Here is a 7,737-nt window from a genome sequence, read left to right as displayed (position 1 = left end):
AGAAAGTGGACTGGGGCACTGGGTTACAACAGGGCTACGTGATACAGGTATATGGGTTTTATTTGGGACTCCACAGCAGAAGGAACAAAGCCCTTCTCTGTTTTAAAATCCTGAATCTGTGACCAGACTTAAGTCATAAGTCATGTGAAGATTGGCTGTAGGACGTGTGTGTGTGTGTGTGTGTGTGTGTGTGTGTGTGTGTGTGTGTGTGTGTGTGTGTGTGTGTGTGTGTGTGTGTGTGTGTGTGTGTGTGTGTGTGTGTGTGTGTGTGTGTGTGTGTGTGTGTGTGTGTGTGTTCTTGTACAGCTATCTTTACGAGGACCAGTTTGAGCCTACAACCTACGGAGTGAGGACATTTTGGGAAAGTAAGGACTTTTTTCGGCGGTCAATACTTGTGTGACCCCCCCTTTAATGGACTGTTTGGGGGTGAAGACTTGGTTTTAGGGTTAGAGTTCGGTTTAGGTTAGATAGGTTAAGGGTTAAGGTGCCGCATTTAGTTTGGATGGTTAGGTTTAGGGGCTAGGGAATGCATTATGCCCATGAGTGTCCTCACTCAGATATCTGTACAAATCTCCGTTGTGCATGTCAGACAGGTCCGACACAGCGAGCCTCATGATAGTGAAAGTGGTGTGTCAGATATAGTTTGTTTTTGTTGGAAACCGCCAGCGGAGGTGAAGAAGCAGGTTGGACAGAACAACAGGATGGAGCCGAATAATGTGATTCGAAAAAAAGTAGGAACACCCAATTTCGCAGTGTTAAAAAACAATCCTACATCCGCCCCTTTGTCCAGATCCCAACCAATTGGCCTCTGTGTTTGCCAATGTCCCATCCTTCCTCCAGGAGTGAGACCTGTCCCTGTATTTGTTGTAGCTTCAGTGCTGACCCTCCTGTCAACTCTCTGGTGTTAATAATGAAAGGAACTTTTCACTTTCATCATGGCTTACCAGGACACGTGAATAGAACAGAGCCGTTGTTGCTGCTGATGTGCTTTTATCCGTCTACTGGAACAAGTCTAAAAATTCACTATGAAAAGGCGTAGTTCACATGTCACACTTGAGCTAAGCTACAACACTAATAGACTGTTTCACAAGGCCCGTCGAGCTCACTTCCTGTGATCATGAAGTTCGAACCAACTTTTTTAACACCAATGACTTCCCCCTGACATGCAGTGTAAAGGCTGCAGGACTGACTGGCTGTGGCCCGGCTGGTCTCACTATCTCTCACTCGGCCCCTGGAGAGATGACATGTTCAGAGATTAATATTGTGGACGCTGCAAGCGAGCAGCAGCACAATGCGAGGAAACGGGCTGCAGATGAAACACTGACGCACTCGCAGCCAGGTGGCCGTGTAACCCCCCCTCCCCGAGCTGGAGCCGTGCTGGTCCTGTCCAACTAACTCTGCGACAGGGAGGAAAGTGCTGCTCGCTATCAAAACACGAGTGCGGATAAAGACTGGGCCACGGAGATATGGGACATTTCAAACTGTTCATGCGGCTTTTATCAGACGGATGATTCAGACTTTATCCGCTCTTTACAGTCTTATTAATAACTCCCTCGAGCTGTAAAACGTTACATTATTCAGAGGCCTTGGAGGTGCATTGTGTAAGATTTAGGTTTAAATGGATCTATTGACAGAAATTCAATGTTAAATAATTCTAGTGATGTGTTCTAAATGGGCCCTTTGTGTTTTAATACTTAATATTTACATCAGGGCGGGTCCTCTCTGTGGAGGCAGCCATGTTTGTTGTAGTATCTCAGAGTGGACAAACTAAACACCCTTTGAGTTTTTATGAAAACTGAAGGTTACCACAGGTTCTCTGTCATGTTTTGAAGCGAGGGGTGAGGCGAGGGGTGTTCAGCTGCAATATGAAACTTCACCACTTTATGTCACTATATTACATTTTTTTATTATTACATTTCATTTAGCTGACGCTTTTATCCAAAGCGACTTACAATAAGTGCATTCAACCCTGAGGGTACAAACCAAGAACAACAAGAATCAAGACAGTAAAATTTCTTCGAAATAAAGCAAAACTACAGAGTGCTATAAGTAAGTGCCATTTTAGTGCTACCAAAGTGTTAGTTTTCAAAAGTGGTTAGTTTTTTTTTTGTTTTTTTTTTGTTTTTTTTTTATTATTCAAGGTACAGTCGGAAGAGGTGTGTTTTTAGTTTTCGGCGAAAGATGTGTAAACTTTCAGATGTCCGGATGTCGAATGGGAGCTCATTCCACCATTTAGGAGCTAGGACAGCAAACAGTCGTGATTTTGATGAGTGTTTAGCTCGCAGTGAAGGAGGAACGAGTCGTTTAGCTGAAGCAGAGCGGAGAGAACGTGCTGGTGTGTAGTGTTTGACCATGTCCTGGATGTAAACTGGACCTGATCTGTTTACAGCATGGTATGCGAGTACTAGTGTTTTGAACCGGATGCGGGCAGCCACTGGTAGCCAGTGTAGGGAGCGGAGGAGCGGAGTAGTGCGAGTGAATTTAGGTTGGTTAAAAACCAGTCGAGCTGCTGCATTCTGGATGAGCTGCAAAGGTCGGATGGCAGTAGCAGGTAGACCTGCCAGGAGGGAGTTACAGTAGTCGAGGCGTGAGATGACCAGGGCCTGGACCAGAACCTGCACCGCCTTCTGAGTGAGAAGGGGGCGTATTCTCCGGATGTTGTAAAGCATGAATCTACAGGACCGCGTTGTTGCAGTAATGTTGGCAGAAAGGGAGAGTTGGCAGTCGAGTGTCACACCCATATTCTACACACTGCAACTTTAAAGTGGGTTTGACATATTACTTTGTTTTGAGACCCTGTCTTGAAAATGGTTCCTGACAAAATCCCAAACCAAGTGCAAAGCTGAACCAACTGCAAAAGGGTTAAGAGGAACAGGCGGTTAAAAGAGGTACTCGGAAGTTAATTCAGCTCTTATTGTCCATCAGTCCAACCCCAGATCTAATTGTACTTTTTAAAACCTTGGTCTTTGGTAGTTTTGGCCATCTCAGCCAGGATCATGGACATTTCACACACATATTTCACAGATGAGATCCCAGGAAATACCTCGGCCTTGTTGGTTGGTTTGTTTGTCAGCAGCATAAGCATTACACAAAATCTATATAACAGATTTCCTCAAAGGTGACTGTTGGGCCTTGATGGAGGTGTCTGCTCTATTTTGCACCACATCTCTACGATTTATCTGCTGAGACAAAAGCATCCTCCGAGGAGTCCCAAGTGTCATCAGGATCACCCACACGCTCCTCAGATGTGTTTATCTGAAGGCAGCCATGTGGTCAACTGATAAAATTGACGCCAACCACGAGGAGACAGTGTCTCCGTCTCCTGAACCTCCTGTTTCCTCCCGACCGGTTCTTTTGAACAGAGGCATCGAAATGACCCCCACGGTTGACCTTTGGTTGTAAACACTTAGAGTTGTGGGACTTTTCCTTTGCCCTGCTGTTTTGGTTGGTGCCCTAAACTAAGTTAAAGACACCGGTTAAAAATCAACATCATGACATATTGATGGAGCACATTCTTGTCAAAGCGCTGGATGATTTCAAAAAGAGGCCACTCAATAAACAGAGCAAAATCTAAAGCATATTTGCAATTGGCCTTTTACTTTTTTTGACCTTCTCAGGAATGTCCTCGCAAACGGCCCATTAACCTTTGAAGCGAATACCGCTGCACCTTCTCTCTACGTACACCAGTGCAAATAGTGGGTTAATGTTTTGTGGGACATGGAAAATGCCAATCAGAGGCTGTTTATTCAGTAATTGAAAGAAATACTAATCACTGACACATATGACCGATACTAATAATAATTGATATAATAAATAATAATAAATCAGCCTATCAACGAAACGCGTAAGTCGCCGTCCTGGGGCTGATCTGCACGGAGCTCGGGGGACCTACTGTGGACAACACAGGCGTCTCGGGAACTGACAGTTCACTCATTTGCTTGATCTGGAGCTTTTCACCTCATCTGCTGGATTTAGCTCAAAGCTGTAGATGTTCAAACGCTCCAGTGAGTCTCACTGGCATGAGAACGCATGCTGCTCTTTAGGGCCGGGAAGGGAACCAGAGGAGCGTCTGACACAACACCTTGTTAGTCGTCATCCTTGAAGTCTTTTCCTGTGTAAAACCATAAAACTCTTTGGTAGAAAAAAACTCCAAAGGTGAAGCATAAATCTGACCTCTGTTATCACCTACTGTAACTGGGTGTTCCTGCTCTTTGATTGCCGCGGCCAGTAATTAGCCCGTTACAACTTAGTGCGTCACACTGATGCACAGAAAGACACGACAGTCGGGTTGAGTTTCGGCTTGACAGTTCAACATCTTTGGCTTTGGAAACAGAAGTCGACCAAACCAGCCTCAGCTGATGAAGGTCATGAGATGTGTTTTAAAGCTCTGGATTTCCCAATCATTGACATCATTAAACGGGTGTGAATCAGTGATGTATTGGAGTCAGCAACAGGAAGGTGTGTCCGCTCTGTCCAGGTCAGATCAAGCTGTGCAGCTTGTGACCAGAGTGTGTGACTAAACCAACGAGGGCCTCTGGGAGTTCAGAAAGCTGTTTACCTATAACCCAGCTGACCGGGACCCTTCATATCACTTCTCCTTTCTTCTCTGGGCCTTCTCGGAGAGGAGCGTCCTCAGTTGACGGCCGAGTGGAATGAAGATCCCCTCGAGCCACTTCTTTCTACCCCCCCCCCCCAGTAAATTCTTTCGTGGCACTCAGGGCCCCTCACTTATCCAAACGGAGGAAGGATGAGCTCATTCATTCCAGTCAAGACCGCTCACGAGAGTGGGACGGACCAAAGGTGTTCCTCTCCCTTCAGGTGTGTAGAGCACAACAAGGGGATTAGCGCAGACTTCCGCTGAGCCTGAAGTAGCAGTGCACGTTCTTTTCCATTTCTTATCAACACTAAAGGTGCGAAGGAGAAAACTGTCGCTGATGGCATAATAGAGAGGGTGGGGGGGTCAGAGTTTGACAAGGATTGGTCAACTTATGTCACTCCACCTGTGACGGACAAGATGTCCCCACTCTGCTACAGTTTCCCAGCAATGCATTCATTAAAAGTCATAAATTAGATAAGAAAGGATCTTTGGACCTTTGTGTTATAGCTGTACACATGTGCCACCTAACTCATAAAAATTCTAAAGCTTTTCTTTGATGAGAAACGCTGCTATGGAGATTTCAGAATGAAGGATGAAGGCACAGCTTATTTGTTTAGCTTAGTTATAGATGTTTAATATTGAATAACAAAGATAATTTCTGGGTTTTTTCATCACAAAAATCCTGCTCAGGGTAAAATGCTTTAAACTCAGACTTCGGTCGAGCAAAGATAAAATTGAGACATTCAGCAGATTAATTTGCACGCAGCCTCCTCGTGTGAAACCCTAAACATTCATGACTCTGTGTAATGAAAGTCCAAAACATTCAAGAGAGGCAGCATCGAGCAACATTTATTTGTGAGTAAGGGGAGTTTGAATTTAAGGGTAAGGGGTATATTGATAATAAATATATATATATATATATATATACGTCACTTTGGGCGTAGCAGAATCAGGTGTTAATACAAGATTGATATTTCAACCGCTTGTTATAGTGAACAGGTTTGCAAACAGTTGCCTGTTGTAAGATCAGCCAGAGGGAGCAACATTTAGAGTCTAAAGACTAAACTAAAATGATGAGCTGAAAGATGCCAAATCACTCCGTAGAGCTGCAGACAAATGAAGAGTGGAATGATGATGTTCAGTGGGTGCATAATGATGACTGGGGCCTTTCCCATGGGATCAATTTGAAATGTGAATATATCGATCAGAGCCACTTTAAATTTTCAGTCGCAAACCCTGCAATTTGTACAGGAACATTAAACATTACAATCGACAACACTGGAGCAACAGAGGTCATATCCTGACCTCATCCTGGCTGTTTCCCCCCTGTTCCTCACCACTGACTAAATGTTGCCTCACAAACATGAGGGAATGTGGCGTCCATCACCGCTTCTCTCTCCTCAGAGCGAGAATCCACACACAGAGAGAGGGGGGGGGGGGGGACAAAACGGGAAAAAACACGACCGGCAGGCAACAGGATGCACATGGCCCTGAGAAGGACGGCGGGTTGGATCCAGGAAATGGAGAGAGAAGGAGAGGAAGGAGAGATTTTTTGGACCACAGCTGTGTTATAAATGGAAAAAAAAAAGAGAGAAGCACAGGGAGCCATTTTGTTGTTCTTTGCGCAGACCAGAAAGAGACGGAAGAACCCAGTTTGCCACCAGCAGCCAGGGTTGAGTGCGGTTGTGGTTGTGACAGCTGTGCAATCAGCTTGTCCACCATCACCAGTCCTTGTTCTGTTCTCCAGCAGAGACATCAGTCCCACTCAGGACAGAGACAGGACTCTACACTGTCTCTCTGACTGGACGTCAATCTGTCTTTCCTTTTGATTTTCAGTATCTGTAAGCACTTGTGCGTCATGTCCTCAGAATCCATTCATAGCTCTATTATGGGCCTTCAAACATATGAAATCCTTTGTCAAACATTGGCTGTGAAAGACTTACAAGCTGATAAAAACCTTGAATGTTTGCTCTGTCACAACTTATTACCACCAGGCCGCCGCAGTGACGTCAGAAATATGCCTTAACCGTACATGACTGAGTGATATTAACGGTTTAGTAAATCATTATGATACCATTACTTATTTAGGATTAACCCTGAGGACCAATAACAAAAGCAGACTCAGCTTATCGAAATTAAATTACACTTCCTGAAGTTTCGCTTGAGCAAATATAGAGAACTGAGTCATTTTCAAATTTAGACACAAAGTGAGATGCAGTATGAGTAGCTGGATTAGATCTTTAAATAGCTTCAGTATTCACGTTTTATACAAAATCATGATAGACCTTTATTTATTTATATATATTACTATATTATATATAAAGACCAACTTCCATACAACGACATTTTTACAATTTTGATGACGAGTTGACCACTGTAATGGGAAACCGTATTTCCTGCTTCCCTACTTGCAGCACGGCGACTCGTGTTTCTGGTCACCAACTGATTGTCAGTCATCAAGTGTTCACTTTCGTTTCCTCTACAGTCGTTCATATCTGTTCGCCTGAAAAGAAAGAAGAGGGGAAGAAGTCCCAGGCTGGCCTTATCTTCTGAGTCATCAACGTGTGACCATGATGGGTCATTTCACCACATTTCCCATTTCACAACTCTGCCAACTGGGTGAATATGAGGAAACTTCACATTCAGTAAAATGATATCAGTTTGTGACGCAGCATTATGGATACCTTGAAATATATAAAAATGCAAGGTACTATTATTAAAAGTATTATTGGCCTGTACTAGTGCTGGTTGCGGCTTTCTTCCTGAAGCTGTCATAGTGCCCAGCAGTAATTGAGCCGCAGCACATACAGACCTAATGCAGGACTCAGCTCAGCCTGAAGCGTCTCCACCGCTGCTCTGAGGCTGTTCACCGGCTCTATTCAAAGTTCAGTGAGAACTGTGACTCCTAGTGTGGATTCGGTCTTGTGTGCTTTGATTCTGTCTCCTGGAGGAAGGGGAAAAAATAGATGGTGTATCCTGTTTTTTTCCATAGATGTATACACCAAAGATGGAGTTCCTTGGGTGAAATAGTTATTTTATTATTATTATTCCAATTTTGTGATATTATGTAATTATCAAACCTTTAAGATCTCTTTTTTTTAGGTCTTTTCTTAGGACCTAAAGACTTTTTTTTAAGGACT

This window comes from Limanda limanda, chromosome 9 (genome assembly GCF_963576545.1).
Source record: "Limanda limanda chromosome 9, fLimLim1.1, whole genome shotgun sequence".
NCBI classification, from domain to species: Eukaryota; Metazoa; Chordata; class Actinopteri; order Pleuronectiformes; family Pleuronectidae; genus Limanda; species Limanda limanda.
Note: the sequence above shows the minus strand (reverse complement) of the source record.